The sequence below is a fragment of the Bubalus kerabau genome, chromosome 1 (genome assembly GCF_029407905.1).
Source record: "Bubalus kerabau isolate K-KA32 ecotype Philippines breed swamp buffalo chromosome 1, PCC_UOA_SB_1v2, whole genome shotgun sequence".
Classification (NCBI taxonomy): Eukaryota; Metazoa; Chordata; class Mammalia; order Artiodactyla; family Bovidae; genus Bubalus; species Bubalus kerabau.
The window spans coordinates 211,933,438-211,950,964 of NC_073624.1; positions in this window are offsets into that span (position 1 = coordinate 211,933,438).

The following is a 17,527-nucleotide window of genomic DNA, read 5'->3' on the forward strand; positions in this document are numbered from 1 at the left end:
ATTTTAGAGGAGATCCTTCCACCTGGGCTTCTTTCTTGTCATCTCGTGATCAGTGAGAGGTGTTGTGTAAACTGTGCCCTCCTGGGAGAAAGGTGTCCAGAACACCGGGTCCCCTCACTGGAAGGGTGACTTCATCCTCTGAGTTAGGTGGCCATCCCGGACTTCTCCACAGTCAAGTAAGTGCTTCCCCGTGAAATTAATGCCATCCTTACAGAGCCACCTCATCAAGTTTCCTCCACTAGTTTTGACACCTTCTTTTCTTCTTTTTAAAAATATCTTCTATTTCTTTTTTTTTTTTTTTTCTTCTATTTCTTTATGGCAAGTGGTACTGGTTTTCCATTTATGTAGACAATACACTCCTTTTTGCACATATTTATTTAGGTGAAAGATTTGAGGACATATAACAGGCCATAGGTATACAAGTGGACATGGCCAAAATCATGACAGGAAGTCAGAATTCAAACGCAATGCATCAGGCCATGAGATACAGGTGAACACGGCCAAAACAGGGATTCAGAATTCAAAGACTGCGTGCTCCCCTCCCAAGGCTCCTCCTGCTCAGTGGCCACATCACTCCCAGACTGCAGGCATCCCTGGGGCAGTTCCGTACTGCAAGAAAGGGTGACGGGTCACCATGGAACCCGGCACCTGGTGACATCGCATGCGTCTCCTGCAGTTGCTGTAAGAAATCACCCCAAATGTAGTGGCTTCAAAACAGACATGTTCATTGTTTTTCCAGGTCTGGGGTCAGAAGTCCAACTGGATCTCACTGAGCTAAAGATAAGGTATGGCAGCACAGCTTCCCCCAGGAGACTGCAGGGGGACCTGTTCCCACAGATCTGAGAAGGAAAATGAGGTGAGGAGACAACTCAGAGATTAGCCGCATCCAGGAGATATGACCACCAGGAGAAGTGTTGGAAGGGTGGGAGCTAGGACCTTGGCCAGCCGATCCCGGGAGCTGGAACCACAGGGGTGATGCTGTCTAAAGCAAGGAGAAAGGGGGAAGAAGACCTTGAGGGAAAATCTGAGCTACAGTAAAAAATCCTCAATGTTTTTGCCTGTGGCACGATTGCGTTTTGCTGAAATAATTAAACTTGTCCTGCCCCACAGCATCTTTTACAAACCTTTATGCCCGCGGAACATGGCCTGCACAAAGGCCCAGTGCTCACCCTCCCCTGCACCCACACCCTCTGTCATGGGACCTTGGGGCTCTCTCCCTAAAGCAGAATACATTTCTCCCCTCTGGACTAGCTCTGACAGGGTCAGGTGGAAGGGGAGGTGTGTTTCCTTCGCCATCGCCATAGAAACGTGTCTGGAGGATGAGACGTGGACCACGGGCAGGCAGGCAGCCAGCCAGGCCCAGGCACGTGGGCCAGCCCAGGTCAGGCCAGGCCAGTCAATGGTCACTGAGTTGCAGGTGCCTGTTCGGAAGGCAGCAGCACCCCAGGGAGGCGATGGCTTGCCTCGCGCAGTTTAGTGACAGAAGCCGAGGGACCCACTGCCCTTCCTGCTTCTGGGGGGCTGGACTGTGCAGTGTCCATCTCCTCAGGAAAGGGGTGTCCCAGAGGAGGCAGAACTGAGGCTTCAGGGTCCCAAGCCCTCCACATCAGGATTTCAAAGTAAAGTCCAGTTCCTACAGAGATGCAGGAAAGGAAACATATGACCAGCGAAGCTCCCTGAACTCCACCCCCTACCACCGAGACTAAATTAGTTTCTCCTGAGTTAGAGGGTCAACAAGTCTGGTGAGAGTCCACCCTGGGGGTCCTGGGAAAGGCAGTCCAGTCCTCCTACCTGCACTGGTGTGGGGGAGATGATGGGGCACGGACCCGGTAAAGCTAGGGGTGTGTTGTTGTTGTTCGGTTGCTCAGTCATGTCCGACTCTTTGTGACCCCATGGGCTGCAGCACAGCTGGCTTCCCTGTCCTTCACTGTCTCCCAGAGTTTGCTCAATCTCGTGTCCATTGGGTGGGTGATGCCATACAACCATCTCATCTTCTGTCGTTCCCGTCTCCTCCTGCCTTCAATCTTTCCCAGCATCAGGATCTTTTCCAATAAGTCAGCTCTTCGCATCAGGTGGCCAAAGTATTGGAGCTTCAGTTTCAGCATCAATCCTTCCAATGAATATTCAGGGTTTATTTCCTTTAGGATTGACTGGTTTGATATCCTTGCAGTCCAAGGGACTCTCAAGAGTTTCCTCCAGCACCACAGTTCAAAAGCATCAGTTCTTCAGCATTTAGCCTTCTTTATGGTCCAAATCTCACAACCATACATGACTACTGGAAAAACCATAGCTTTGACTATATGGACCTTTGTCAACAACGTAATGTCTCTACTTTTTAATAGACAACTCAGTGACCATTGACTGGACTGGCCTGACCTGGGCTGGCCCACGTGCCTGGGCCTGGCTGGCTGGCTGCCTGCCCGTGGTCCACGTCTCATCCTCCAGACACGTTTCCATGGTGAATGGCGAAGGAAACACACCGCCCCTTCCACCTGACCCTGTCAGAGCTAGTCCAGAAGGGTCTAGGTTTTGTCATAGCTTTTCTTCCAAGGAGCAAGTACTTGTCTTTTAATTTCATGGCTGCAGTCATCATCTGCGAGGTGGGGCGCAGATGGTGACCAGCATCTGAGAAAAGCCTGAGGAGGTGGCGTGGGGCCTTGCATCTGCTGTGTGTTTCATTTGTACGTAGCAGGGTCTCCTGGGCACCATGGACATTGGGTCACCTTCTGTGGGGCTGGCCTGACTCTGTGGGTCTTGAACACATCCCTGGCCCCACCTCCTCCATGCCAGAAGCTCCCAGTTGTGACAACCACAAACGTCCCCAGACATGACCCTGCATCGCGTGGGGCAAGACCGTCCCCAAGAGAAAGTGAGGCCCGGTGAGTGGTGTCCTCGAGACAGGATCCTGCCATCTGCTCGTGCCTCAAATAGCAAACATCCTCCACTCGTGCTTAAGAAACTTAGTCCTTCCTGAAAAGGACGTTGCTCTTGGCTTGACTTCTCAGCCCTGAGGAGGAGCATCTGACTTCTTCCCACGGTGAAAAACTCCGGTGGGAGGTGTGGCTGACAGATCACAGCAGGCCCCCTGCAGACCCGCTGGTGATGGGTGACATGCATGCTTCCTGCCTGACTGGAAAGGGCACTGGTGTGAGCAGAGAGGAAGTCGGGCCTCAGCAGACAGCATGTGGAGTCTGGTTCCTGGGAGCAGCCAAGACCCAGAAGGTGATGGCTTATTAAAATAGCAGCCTCCTTCTTCCCACAGACATCTGGGAACGAGCAGCCCATGCCCAGCTTGAGCTGTGGCTGTGCCCCGTCCCCTTGGTACTTTTCTACTTTTTAGAAGGATTGAAGATCATCTCTCCTAAGTGTGGAGCACAAAGAACTTTCACAGCAGACCACACCCAGCTCACAGGACCCCCTTGAGCCCTCTCCATCTCCTCCCTCTTTCCTACTCCCCTCCTTGACCTCCACACACATCTCAGTATTGGAACTTAGTCACGTAGCCACACCTGGCACACCAAGGTGGGCTGAAGCACTGAGGTTTGGAAGCTCTCTCCTCCAAAAAGAGGCTCCTGGACTCCTCCCAGCAGGACTCCCTCTTAAGAGCCTCCTGGCTCTGCTTCTTCCTTGACTCTGCCTCCCTGCACATTTATTCATCCTCAGATGGTCATCAGGGCTGCAGCTGCTCCAGACATCTCATCATAAAGCTGCAGTGGCCACAGGCAGAAGGGACCACTTTCCTGCCTCCCCCCCCCCCACCTTAGGAGCAAGGAAACGTTCTGTGGCCAGCAGAATTACAGCCTCCAAAATGTCTACGTGGGAATCCCCAGAGCCTGTGAATATGTCATGTTGCTCCACCAAAGGGTGGAGGTGGGGGAGGGGCGGGTGGAAGGAGACTTCTAATCAGCTGCTTTGAGGTGGGGAGATTATCCTGAATCATCTGTGTGGTTCAGTGTGATCACAAGGACTCTTGTAAGTGGACACAGGAAGCAGAGGAGAGAGACCCAGAAACTGCAGCTGGAAGGATCAGTCCATGTCTCGGGGTGGTGAGGAGTCAAGAACCAAGGAGCGCCCCCCCCCCCCCGACTGCCCTCACATCTCGCTGGCCAGAGGGGGGCGCACATCCACTCACAAAACAGTCTTCCGCAAAGGGGTAGGACGCCTACAGGGATTCATGCCAGCACCCAGGCAGGGTGGGGAGTGGGTGCCAGACAGTCGCCAGGCTCCTCCACAGGAAGAAAGGCCAGCAGGCATGTCTGCTCCGAAAGCACAAGGGTTGGCGCCAGGGGGGCAACATGATGTGCAAGGGGCATAGTGGGGGCTACCAGGCCAGGGACAGCCTGGAGATGCCCAGTGTGGATGCCCACCCATAGTCTTACCCAGCCATGCCTAACCTCTAAAACCCATCCCTCAGGAACTTAGGCGCCACTTGTGCTATCTCCCCAGAAAGACATGCTCAGGTCCTAGCACCACCCTATGATCTGAGAAGACCAAGAGGAGCCTCGCTGTATAAAAGCTCAGTATTGGAACTTAGTCACGTGGTTACACCTGGCACACCAAGGTGGGCTGAAGCAATGAGGTTTGGAAGCTCTCTCCCCCTCCAAAGCTCTATAAAGTCTCTCCCAAGACCAGCACCATCTCCAGGCTTGGGGAGGGGTGCTTTCCCTTCCTCCCACCAAGGCTGGCTCCTCAGAGCTGGTGCCTGGTGACCTGGCTGCCAGTATCCACTGCCATGGCAACCTGCTCGGTACCAAGCCCCACCTCCCTGTGGGGCATCACTGGAGCAGCTGGTGACATTTTGAATATGGACATGGGCTGGATATGAGTACTGTATCAATGTGAAATTTCCCCATCTTGAGAACTGCACCAGATTATAAAGGAGAATCCTGGTTTTTAGAAAATACAGAGTGATGTGGTTATGGGTGAAGGCGCACCACACTTCTAACACAGTCGTAAACAGTTCCGAAAATGTATATAAATATCTGTATATGCATATAGAGCACAGATGTAGACACAGGTAAAGGTAGTAATGGACACAGAATGTGGCAAAAATAACTGGGCAAAATGCAACCAATTGGTGAATCTGGGCAGACTCTATAGGAGTTTCTGGCATTTATCTTGAAATTTTCTCTAAGCTTGAAATTATACCAGAATTAAATGTTATGAAAACAGTATCCACAGTGCAGCATTCTAGACCCCCAGAGACTTGACTCTGCAGGTCGAGGTGGGCTCAGAATCCAACTTAACCAGCAACCAAGGACCAGGAGAGTTCGTGGGTGAATTGTGTCCCCAAACAGACAGGTTCGAGTCCTAGCTCCCAGCTCCTGTAAATGGGACCTTATTTGAAAATAGAGAGTTTGACCATAAACAGAACAAAAAGACAACCTATGAACTAGGAAAAATATTTGCACAAGAGCTTAATTTCTAAAACACAAACAGTCCATACAATTCAATAACAAAAAAACAAATAGCCTAATCAAAAATTGGGCAGAAGACCTAAATGAATACTTCTCCAAAAAGGACAGACAGATGGCCAATAGGACATGAAAAGATGCTCAACATCACTAATTACTGCTGCTGCTGCTGCTGCTAAGTCGCTTCAGTCGTGACCGACTCTGTGCAACCCCATAGACGGCAGCCCATCAGGCTTCACCGTCCCTGGGATTCTCCAGGCAAGAACACTGGAGTGGGTTGCCATTTCCTTCTCCAATGCATGAAAGTGAAAAGTGAAAGTGAAGTCGCTCAGTCGTGTCCGACTCTTAGCAACCCCATGGACTGCAGCCTACCAGGCTCCTCCATCCATGGGATTTTCCAGGCAAGAGTACTGGAGTGGGCTGCCATCACCTTCTCCCACTAATTACTGGAGAGATGCAAATCAAAACTACAATGAGGTACCACCTCACGCCCATCAGAATGGCCATCATTAAAAACTTTAAAATAATAAATCCTGGAGAAGATGCGGAGAAAACTCCCCTACACTGTAAGTGGGAACCCAAACTGGTGCAGCTACTATGGAAAACAGTATGGATGTTCCTTAAAAACTAAAAATAGGGACTTCCCTGTGGCCTAGTAGTTAAGAAGCCACCTTGCAATGAAGGGGTCACGAGTTTGAGCTCTGGTCTGGGAACTAAGATCCCACGTGCGTGGGGCAACCGAGCCCAGGTACTGCAAATACTGAGCAGGCGTGCTCCAGAGCCTGCACACAACAGGAGAGTCCGTGTGCCGAAACGAAAGGTCCTGCATGCTGCAGCTAAGACCCAGCACCCCCTAATTAACTTTTAAAAAACTAAAAATAGAATTGCCATATGACCCAGCAATCCCATTCCTGGGCATATATTCCGACAAAACCATAATTCAAAAAGACACATGCACCCCAATGTTCATAGTAGCACTGTTCACAAGAGCCAAGATATGGAAACAACCTGAATGTCCATTAACAGATGAAAGGATAAAGAAGATGTGGTGCATACACACAATGGAACAATACTTAGGCATAAAAAGAATGAAATAAAGTCAGCACAGCAACATAGATGTAACTAGATATTATCATACTAAGTGAAGTAAGTCAGATGCAAACGAATACCATATGATATCACTTATACGTGGAATCTAAAATATGACACAAATGAACATATCTATGAAACAGAATCAGGGACATGGAGAATAGAATGATGGATGCCATGGAGGAGGGGGTGGGAGAGGGTTGGATTGGGAGTTTGGAATCAGCAGAGACAAACAATTGTACAGACAACAGATAAACAACAAAGTCCTACTGTAGAGCCCAGGGAATTACATTCATTATCCTGTGATAAATCATACTGGAAAAGAATATGAAAATATATGCTTGGTTGCTCAGTCATGTCCGACTGTTTGTGATCCCATGGACTGTAGCCCACCGGGCTCCTCTGTCCATGGGAATTCTCCAGGCAAGAATACTGGAGTTGGTTGCCACGCCCTTCTCCAGGGGATCTTCCCAACCCGGGGATGCCACCCAGATCTCCCGCATTGCAGGCGAATTCTTTACCATCTGAGCCACCGAGGAAGCCCATAAATATGTAAAACTGTCACCTTGCCGTATAGCAGTAATGAACACAGCATTGCTATTCAACTATACTTCATTAAAAAATAAATTTTAGAAAGAGGTTTGGTACGCATATACAATGGAATATTACCCCGCCCCGGGCAGTCCGCCCCTCCACAAGCAGCCGCCCCCGCCCCAGGCTCCTGGAGCACGTGTCTGGGAAGGTTTCCCCTGCAGGCCGCGAGCGTGGACACGTGAAGGACCACTAGGGCCGGACTGCCCCCGCACATGGGCTGCGCGTGCTGATGTAATTTTAGGTTTCCTCGCCCAAGGCCCGCCACTATTATTGTGCAATTATGGCACAGGAGGCAGCGGATCAGGCGGTAGAAAATAGCCCGTCCCCGTCAGCCAGAGCGGGGAGAGGTGGCGGGAGCCGCCTGCAGCCGCCTCGCGGGGAGGAGGAGGCCTGACCCGCCCCTGCTGGCGACTTCCCCACAAAGTCCGAGAACGGGGACTCTTGGTGGTTCGGACGGCGGGGGGCCGGCAGTCTGGCCCTCCTGGGGGAGAAAATAAAGAGGGTAAAGGGGCGGGGGGGAGGGGTGCATCTTTCATGAATGTGCACCAGCGACGCCCTTTCTGCGGTGAGAGCCGTGAGGAGACCAGTGGAGAGTTTAGGGGGGGCTACTGGGACAGCCCTGCGCCGGGCGGGTGGGAGAGGCCGCGGGGAGGCCCGCCAGTGCGGGTCGGAGTGGAATCAGCGGAGGACGGGGGCAGGAGGTGAGAGCGAGGACAGGACGGGAAGGAGCAGGGCTTGTAGAGCCCGGGGGCGCGGAGGGCTCGACTCCCACCAGAGAGACACGGAGGCCCGTGGGCCGGGGAAGGGGGCAAAGGAGGTACGCGACCCTCTCGCTGCTCACCGGCGCCCTCTGGCGGCTTCGGGGAGAACAGGCCGTGGGCGGCACTGGGACACAGGCGAGGGGACTGCGGGGGTCCCGGACGGGTAGGGGTTGGGGGAGAGGGATGATGGAAACGGAGGATGGGAAGTTAAGGTGCAGGAATGGTGGGGAATGGATTGGGAGGTGGGGATAATGGAAGATGATGGGTGTTGGGGAGACGAGGGGGAAGGATGATGGAAAGGGCTAATGGGGTGGATGTGGGGGCAGCGGTTGGGAGTACGTCCGTCGTCCGTCGGGGAGGTATGGGGGGTACGATGGTGGCATGGTGGGTGGATGGTGGGGGGCCTGGCAGGGAGGGTGGACGTGGATAGTGGGACTTGGGTAGGGGCCAAAGAGAGAGCAAGAAATGGGCAGGTTCTGGGAAATGATTTTTTTCATGTCCTTTTGTAATATAGCTTATATACATAATGCACAAATTGTTAAGTACATCAAGCTCTGTCAACTTCTTTTTATTTGATTTTATTAAAATTCATCTATTTTTGGCTGTGTTGGGTCTTCATTGTTGGGCAGGCTTTCCCTAGTTGCCTCTAGTGGGGGGTACTCTGAGTTGTGGTGCACAGGTTTCTCACAGAGTGGCTCCCCTTGCAAAGCACGGGCTCCAGGCGGCCAAGGACTTCAGTAGTTAAGGCACAGCACGTGGGTTCAGTAGTTGTGGCTCCCCGGCTCTAGAGGCTCAGTAGTCCTGGCACACTGGACCTAGTTGCTCCACAGCACATAGGATCTTCCTGGACCAGGGATTGAACTCATATCTCTTGCTTTGGAAGGTGGATTCTTCACCACTGAGCTGCCAATAAAGCCCTCAATGAACTTCTTAAAAAATTAAAGTATAAGTTACACAAAATACAATCATTTGGGGAATTTCCTGGTAGTCCAGTGGTTAAGACTCCTGCTCCCAATGCAAGGAGCCAGGGTTCAATCCCTGTTTGAGGAACTAGATCCCACATGCCGCAACTAAGGCCCAGCAAAGTCAAATAAATGAATATTTAAAAACACAATCATTTTAACATGAATAATTCAGTGTCATTTAGTACAGACACAATTTGCAACCACTACCTCTAATTCCAGAACATTCCATCACTTCAAAAGAAAGCCTCATCCCCATCAGCAGTTATCCCATCCCCTGCGCAGCCCCTGACAACCAGGAACCACCCCCTGTGTCTGTGGATCTGCCTGTTCTGGACGTTTCCCATCAGTGGAATCACACCCTGTGTGTCCTTTTGTGTCTGCCTCTCTCACTGAGCATCAGGTTCTCAGGGTCTGTCCACATGGTAGTGAGTGTCAGAGCTTCTCTCTTTTATGACTGAAGAATATTCTAGTGTGTGGAGGGACATGCTGTGTGTATCCACCATCTGTTGATGGACACACTGGCTGCTTCCACCTTTTGGCTGCTGTGAACAATGCTGTTATGAACACTAATGTCCAAGTTCGGGTTTGAGGAACAGTTTTCAAGTCTTCTGAATATATCTAGACATGGAATTGAGGGTCATATGGTAATTTCATGTGGACATTTTTGAGGAAATGGCAGTCTGTTTTCTGGAGCAGCTGCATAATCTCACATTCTCCAGGCAGCATGGAAGTTTCCAATTTCTCCACATCCTCACCACCCTGTTTTTAGCTTCCATTTTCCTGATCACAGCCATCGTATGAGTGTGAAGTAGTATCACCTGTGCTTTTGATTTTCATTTCCCTGATGACTAATCATGTCGAGCATTGTTTCATGGAGTATTAGCCATTTGTGTATCCTCTTTGGTTGTTCAGTCTTGAAGTCGTGTCCAAGTCTTTTCTACCCCATGGACTGCAGCATGCCAGGCTTCCCTGTCCTTCACTATCTCCCAGAGTTTGCTCAAATTCATGGCCATTGAATCGGTGATGCCATCCAACTATCTCATCCTCTGTAGTCCCCTTCTCCTCCTGTCTTCGATCTTTCCCAGCATCAGGGTCTTTTCCAGCGCGTCAGCTCTTCACATCAGGTGGCCAAAGTATTGGAACTTCAGTTTCAGCTTCAGCATCAGTCCTTGCAATGAATATTCAGGACTGATTTCCTTTAGGATTGACTGGTTTGATCTCCCTGCTGTCCAAAGGACTCTGAATTCAGAGTCTTCTATAGCACCACAATTCGAAAGCATCAGTTCTTTGGTGCTCAGCCTTCTTTAGGAAAGCTCTAACAAACCTAGAGAGCATATTAAAAAGCAGAGATATCACTTTGACGAAAAAGTTCTGTACAGTCAAAGCTATGGTTTTTCCAGTTGTCATGGACCAACGTGAGTTGGACCATTCTCCTCTCTGGAGAAGTGCCCCACAAAGAAGCCTCAGTGGGCTTGCCCATTTTTAGATGGGTCATGTGTCCTCCTGTTGTTGTAAAAATTTTAAATGTCTTCTGGATAGTTGACCCTTAAAAGCCCAGTGAACATTTATAAACTCACTGAGCAACAGTCACCCAGTGGGAATGTCAGTGGGAGTGACAGCTCCCCAGAGGCCATCATCACCCCTGCTGGTCACTACCCCCCAGGTGGCCATCACCTTGACTTCTGTCTCTGCAGACCTCTATGGCCTGTTCTTGACCTTCTTTCTTTTCTTATTTTCTTCTTTCTTTTCTCTTCTTTCTTACCCACGGAATAGCACAGTGTCCTTCACATGACGCCATTCCCACCGAGACACCCCTGGCTACCACATGCAGCAGTCCCCTCTCTGCAATGAGGTTTCCGGGTGTTAGAAGGCAGCACTGGGTTGGCTGGTGGCAGGACTGAGTGGAGCTGAGAGAGATGTTCCAGCGGATCGCCCACCCCACAGCCCTCACGTCCAAGCCCAGCCGAGCCCAGACATGGTACATGTCACATGTGTCCCATCTACCTCTGCCCAGCCCAGTCCCAATGCACCCCCCTCCTCTGGACTCAGCAACAACCCCAGCCCAGTCTCCGTGCCCTCCACGTGCCCCTTCCTCCCAGACGCTGGAGGGACTAAAACATGAACCAGAGCCCCTGTTCCCTGAGGCTCCCCACCCCATCCCAAGTTAAAGTCCACCCTCCCTGCAGGGTCCACTTCTCCAGGATGTTCCTGACCTCGGACCCACACAGCTCTTCTCCTCCCCATCCCTTCCCTGGGCCTCCTCCTCCAGGAAGCCCCCCAAGGGCAGAGGTTGCCATGACTTGGACCCTTCTGCTTGTGGATTCCACAGGTCAGGAACTGGGCGGCTACAGTGGAGGAGAGGTCAGGGGCTGGAGGCTGGCAAGCCAGGTGATGACTTGAACACTCCACTGTGCCATCATCCCAGCCTCTAGAGTTGAGCCCAAGTTCAGCACCACCTCTTACACAAAGGGAAACGGAGGCTTTGGAGGGGAGGGGCTTGCCCAAGGGTCTCCTTAAGGAGTGTGGGAGCCAGCGAGCCACCATGATCCCAGGGTGCCTCCCTGACTTCAAGGAGCAAGGAGGGAATTTCTGCTGCTTGGCATGGGAGTAGAGGACATGGAGGAGGCAGAGTAGGCTATGGGGGGCTGGGCACCTCCGGATGGCCTTACTCAGGTCTTGGGGATTAGGGAGGTGAGAAGGAGGGGTGACTGAGAATGACTCAGGTGGCAGCAGAGGGGGTGGGGGGCGGTTCTGCATCACCATAGCAACCCAGGCAGTAAGCTCCTAGGAAGGGCATGGGGTGGGAGTGGGGAGGTAGCCAAGTTGGAAAGGTCAGAGGGCACAGTCTCCACTTCTGACACCAACAGCAAGTTTGGGGTCCCCCAACCACCCTTGGGTTTGCTGATTCTATGGAAAGGATTCACAGAACCCACCGAAGGCACCTGAGGGGGCCACAGGTTACAGAAGGAGGAGCACATGTAGGGAGAGTCGAGGGAAAAGTTACAGCAGCCTCTCCATCCTAGTGGTCCACACGTGCTACCCTCTCCACACCCTCCCCCACCACACACACACGGCTGGCATCACGGGTCCCACACAGGGCCCGGAGTGGGGGGGTCCACCGCAGGTGTGTGCAGGCATCCTGGGCAGCCCACCTCAGGCTCCAGGTCCACTGACTCCACCCCCCAGGCCACCCTAAACCGGGAGGCCGGTCTTCCTGGAGTGGCATGTCCTGTCAGTCGGGACTGGGGCAAAGCTAGATGAGGCAGACCTCACCCTACTGGGGCAAAGCTATATAAGGCAGACCTCACCCTCCCGGGAGCCTCCCAGGAGCCTCCCAGGGCCAGGTTGGGGCGCCTTGTCTGTCTGGATCTGCACCTCCAGCTCCCACCACCACGGGGCGGGAGACAGGGTGCTGGAGGGGAACTCGAGTCACAGAGAAGAGGATGACTTGTCAGGATTCAAACCCAGGCGCGCGGCCCAGGAGGAGCCTGGAGTGCTCCCACGGGGAGGAGGGGCCTTCCGTCACGTGGGAAGGCAGACCAGGCGGGATGGAGGGCTTGGGATCTGCTCCCATCGCTGCTTCGTACTGCATCCTGTCCATTCCCCCCTCGCCTCCCCCACCCCCGCCCCAGGGAACTGGGCAGCTTTAGGAAGCCCCCACCTCCATCCCGGGCCTCTGTTCCCCTCTGTTGGGGGGGTGGGGGGCGGCAGCGTTCTGCAGAGGATTCGGAGGGTCCCCCCTCTCACCCAGCACGGGCTTCTTAAAAGGCCCCTCCACGGTGGTTTGTGCTTACCTTAGGGGCCCTGCGTCAAATGTCCCCATTGCACGGGGATGCAGGGTGTTAACTGAGGCCCCAGAGTCAGGCCAGCGGGTGCGCAGGGCAGCCAGGACCGGGGACGGGGGGCACGATGCGCGTCTCTTTCTCTTCCCACGCTGCGGGTTTTAAATTGAAGTCATTCTTCCCCCTCCTCCCCCCTCCCCCAACGTCAGAGGAGCCGGCTGCGAGCAGGCCCTCCCTCCGACCTGCGGAGGAGCCGGGAAGAAAACAAAGGCTTAATTGAATCCCTCACTGGGGGAGTCGGGGGCGGGAGAAGAGGAGGTGCGGCTCCAGAGAGAGGCCCGCGGCACCGAGAGGCCAGCCGAGCCCGCACCTCGGAGGGTCTGGCGGGCCTGGAATTACCACTCAGATGTGGTTAGACTCACACCGTCGCTGTGCTGCGCCTGCGGCCGCGGACGCGCCCGTGCGCTCGGCTCTTTTCACATGCGCCCCTGGGTCTCAGCAGTTGCGCGTGGGGAGCCTGAGAACCAGACAAGCCGCGTGACTTGTAGACAAACACAGGGCGAGTGGAAAACCGGGGGCTTGAATTTTGCCGTGGACGCTCCCCGCGAGGGTCGGGGTTCAGAATCCCAGCCCCTCCTCCAGATGTGGGGTGCGGGTGAGGGGGGCGCGCTAGGCTCAGGGAGGCACACACGACGTGCGCGGCTGGCAAGGTGCGGGGGTGGCCGGGCGGGGCGCCCCGGGGAGGTCTCCAGTGCCAAAGTGTGGGGAACCATGAAAGATTATTCAGAGCAGGAACAGCAGGTGAAGGCAGGGGGCAGACGAGATGGGCAGTGCCGCAGGGCCTGTGGTGGGGTGGGATGGCGACCGTCAGGTGCTGGATTCCGGAGCCCCTTCCCCACCCCCAACCCCCCGAATGCCTCTGCTCCCCCAGTGCTCTTTCCCTGGTTCAGATTCTGCTCCTTCTGCAAAGCCTTCCTTGACAAATGCCCTGATGGAAGCTCACCCCTCCTTCCAGGGCCGCCTTCTCTAGCTCTTTGGGAGGTACAAATCCCAGGCCTTCCCATGATGCCTTCCTTCTCTGCTTCTCTTTCCTACATCAGATTGGGGCACCCCAGGTCCCGGGGAGCCTCCTTCCTGGGGCTGGAGACTGTATCAGCATTCTTTGGCTGAAAATGACAAAGAAAAGGGGCTTAAGCAAAGAAGGGACGTTATTGGCCCTCTGACCTGAAATGGTGTGCGGTTATGGACTTCAGGCATAGCTGGATCCAGGTGCCCACCACGTTGCCAGGCATTTGATTCCTCCTCCTTTGCTCCATTCTGAGAAATGGGGCAAGGTTCTGTGATCTGCACCAGATCAGGTGCCTGGTACCAGTGGTGGCCCCTGATGCCCACCACCCTCCTGAGAGTAGGAAAGTGTTGGACTTTCCAGGATGGAAGGAGAGAGTGTTGACACGCCTTCATTTGCATCCTGGTCTGAGTTGGTGATGGACAGGGAAGCGGGTGTGCTGCAGTCCATGGGGTCACAAAGAGTCAGACATGACTGAGCGACTGAACTGAACTGAACTGAGCACTGGGATGCTCCAGGTGCAAACAACAGACCATTCTGATCAAATCAATGTCACTAAGTTGTATATGACACTAACAAGGAATACTAAGGGGGGGGGTTGATTCAAAGGAGGGGCTGGTTCAAAATTGGGAAAGGAGTAAATCAAGGCTGTATGTTGTCACTCTGCTTAAATTATATGCAGAGTATATCATGGGAAATGCCGGACTGGATGAAGCACAAGCTGGAATCAAGATTGCTGAGAAAAATATCAATAACCTCAGATATGCAGATGACACCACCGTTATGGCAGAAAGTAAAGAGGAACTAAAGACCCTTTTGATGAAGGTAAAAGAGGAGAGTGAAAAAGCTGACTTAAAACTCAAATAATGGCATCCTATCACTGGTCCATCATTTCATGGTGAGTAGATGGGAAAACAATGGAAACAGTGGCAGACTATTTTCTTGGGCTCCATGAAATTAAAAGATGCTTGCTCCTTGGAAGAAAAACTATAACAAACCTAGACAGCATATTAAAAAGCAGAGACATTACTTTGCCTACAAAGTAGGCAATCCTACTTTGATTAGTCCGTCTAATCTAAGCTATGGTTTTCCCAGTAGTCATGTATGGAAGTGAGAGTTGGACCGAAAGAAGGCTAAATGCTGAAGAATTGATGCTTTTGAACTGTGGTGTTGAGAAAACTCTTGAGATTCCCTTGGACTTCAAAGAGATCAAACCAGTCAATCCTAAAGGATATCAACACTGAATATTCATTGGAAGGAATAATGCTGAAGCTCCAATACTTCAGCCACCTGACATGAAGAACAGACTCTTTAGAAAAGACCCTGATGCTGAGAAAGATTGAAGGCAGGAGAAGGAGATGACAGAGGATGAGATGGATGGATGGCATCACTGACTCAATGGACATGAATTCGAGCAAGCTCTGGGAGATGGTGAAGGACAGGGAAGCCTGGTGTGCTGCAGTCCATGGGGTTGCAAAGAGTCGAAGACGACTGAGCGACTGAACAACAATGACCTCATTGTGGTGGAGGCTGCCCTGGGGAAGAGACAGTGATTTGAGACCTCAAGGAAGATGGAAGGAATGTGGCAGAGGGCATTTCCAGTGGGGAGCCAGCATGGAGAGAGGTGGGGAAGAAGGGGGTCCTCTTGAATCTTGTTTTATCTTTAGGGGCAGCCTGAGGCACAGTGGCCACAGTGCACACTCATGAACACACAATACACATGTGCACAGCCACACATGTTACACAACAACACTTGTACTCACACAGTTACACACATGCACAGGGTGCACACATGGAGACAAACACACACAGTGCACACAGACGTGCAAGTACATGCATGCTAACACATACGCACTCACATGTTTATGCCCACGCTGTGACACGTGTGCACACACAGCTACACTCTCATGTGCACGTGGCTACACTAACATTCACACAGTATGCACAGAGGCAACAGCACACAGTTACACATGTGCCCAGGGCGCCCATAGCTATGTGCATGGACGCATACATGACACACACACTCACACACCAGCTGCCCACCCGTGAAGTGGCTGGTGGGGAAGAGGCAAGACGGTGCCTGGTTGCCCTGGCAACACATCCTGGAACCCGACCAGGCCTGGTGAGCGCAGCTTATCTGGTGGGCTGTCAGCAGGTGGGGGTGCTCAGGACCCCAGCCTGCACAAAGCCTCCTGGTGACGGTGAGGCCCTGAGGGTCTGGGCCCCACCAGGATAAGGCAAGAGGAAAGGGCTGGGGATCAGGGCAGGAGGCAGCACCCTGTACTGGAGATCTATGCCAGGGACCAGAGTGGGGGGAGACACAACTCAGTCCTGGGGGCTGTCATGTCCCCTCCTCCTGCCCTGTTCTGGTTTCTCCCCCTGTGATGGGGAGAGAGGCATCCTGGCAGGGCTTTTGCAAGGTTTGCATTGTTGGCAATATACAACAGGCAGTCAACATATCCCTCTCAGCCCAGGGATTGGAGGCTCCAAGGCACCTGTTTTCCCTGTAACCCACTCTACCTGGTAGGGCCACCCAGTCCCAACTGGGTGCCATGACCAGAGCAGGGGGGCCAGGATGGATGCTGGTACAGGCTCTGAAGAGGAAGGGGTGACAAGGACACAGAGCAGCACAGGGCCACCCCAGGGCTGGGCTGGGGCCCCATTCTGGAGCAGCCTCACTAACACTATGTATCCTCTGGTCTGTGGCTCAGACGCCCTGTCCTCCCAACTCTGTCCCCAGCATGATGAAAGGACACTGTCCTGGTTCCCTGAGCCCTGGCACCCCATCATAAAAACCCAGTGTGGTCCTTGCTTGGGCACAGCTGCCCACCCCTCACCCCCAGAGCAGTCACTGTGCAGGAAGCACCCAGCCCTGCAAAATGAATCAATGAAGGCACAGCTGGCCTGCTTCCAAGCCCTGGGCCTCAGTTTCTCCATCTGTCAAATGGAGCAAATGCAACCCATGCCAGCTACAGCTCCGACACTCCTGAAGGCTGAGCAGTCCTGGGCTGCAGACCTGCTCTGGTCCTCAAGCACTGCCTGCCCCCCAGGGCAAGCACTGCTGGGTCCTCAAGCACTGCTGCGTCTCCCAGGTCAAGGACACCACTTCCCAAGGGGGTGGGGGAAGGTGAGGTCAACACAAGTGGGAAAAGCTGGCGGTTCTTCAAGGGCAAGCAGGGGGAAGGGCTGGGACACTCGGGCCTTCACTGTTAGCTCCCTGGTTCTCCAGCAACCTTGCATGAGTCCAGAGACCAGGCCAGGCCACAGCTTTCCACGTGCTGTCAGTAGGTTCCCTGGGACTGGAGATGGCCTTTCAGGGAGATAAATCTGCAGGCCCTGGAGTTGGGGACAGACAGGACCTCAAATGGCCTATGAGCTGAGATGGGAAGGGAAACACAGCAGAGAGAGGCTTCCTGGAGGAGGTGCCACGTCAACTAGAGTCTGAAAGCAGGTGAGTGGGGGTGGGGGCGTGGGGGTAGGAGGCATTCCAGGCAGAGAGAACAAGATGTGGGAAGGCACAGACGTGAATGGCTTGGAGCCTCCCTAGCTGCCCTCTGTCCCCAAGTGGACAGAGCACAGAAGGGGCAGCCCTGGCATCTCTCTTGCCTGTGGTTGCAGGGAGGGTATGGGTTCACATCTAGACTGAGGGTGTGGCCAGAGTGTCTCGGGTGGGCGACCAGAAGGCTAGTCTCTGCACCTGTGAGGGGGACGTTCATGGCCTCAGGGGGTAAGAGCGCTGCCTGCATGCAGCTGTCCTTATAACAGGGCATGAGGGTCCCTGGGGACATTGCCCTGCTGCAGTCCTGCTTCTGTGCCGCCCCCACAAGCAGGAGAGCCCCATTGGGTCTGAAAGGGT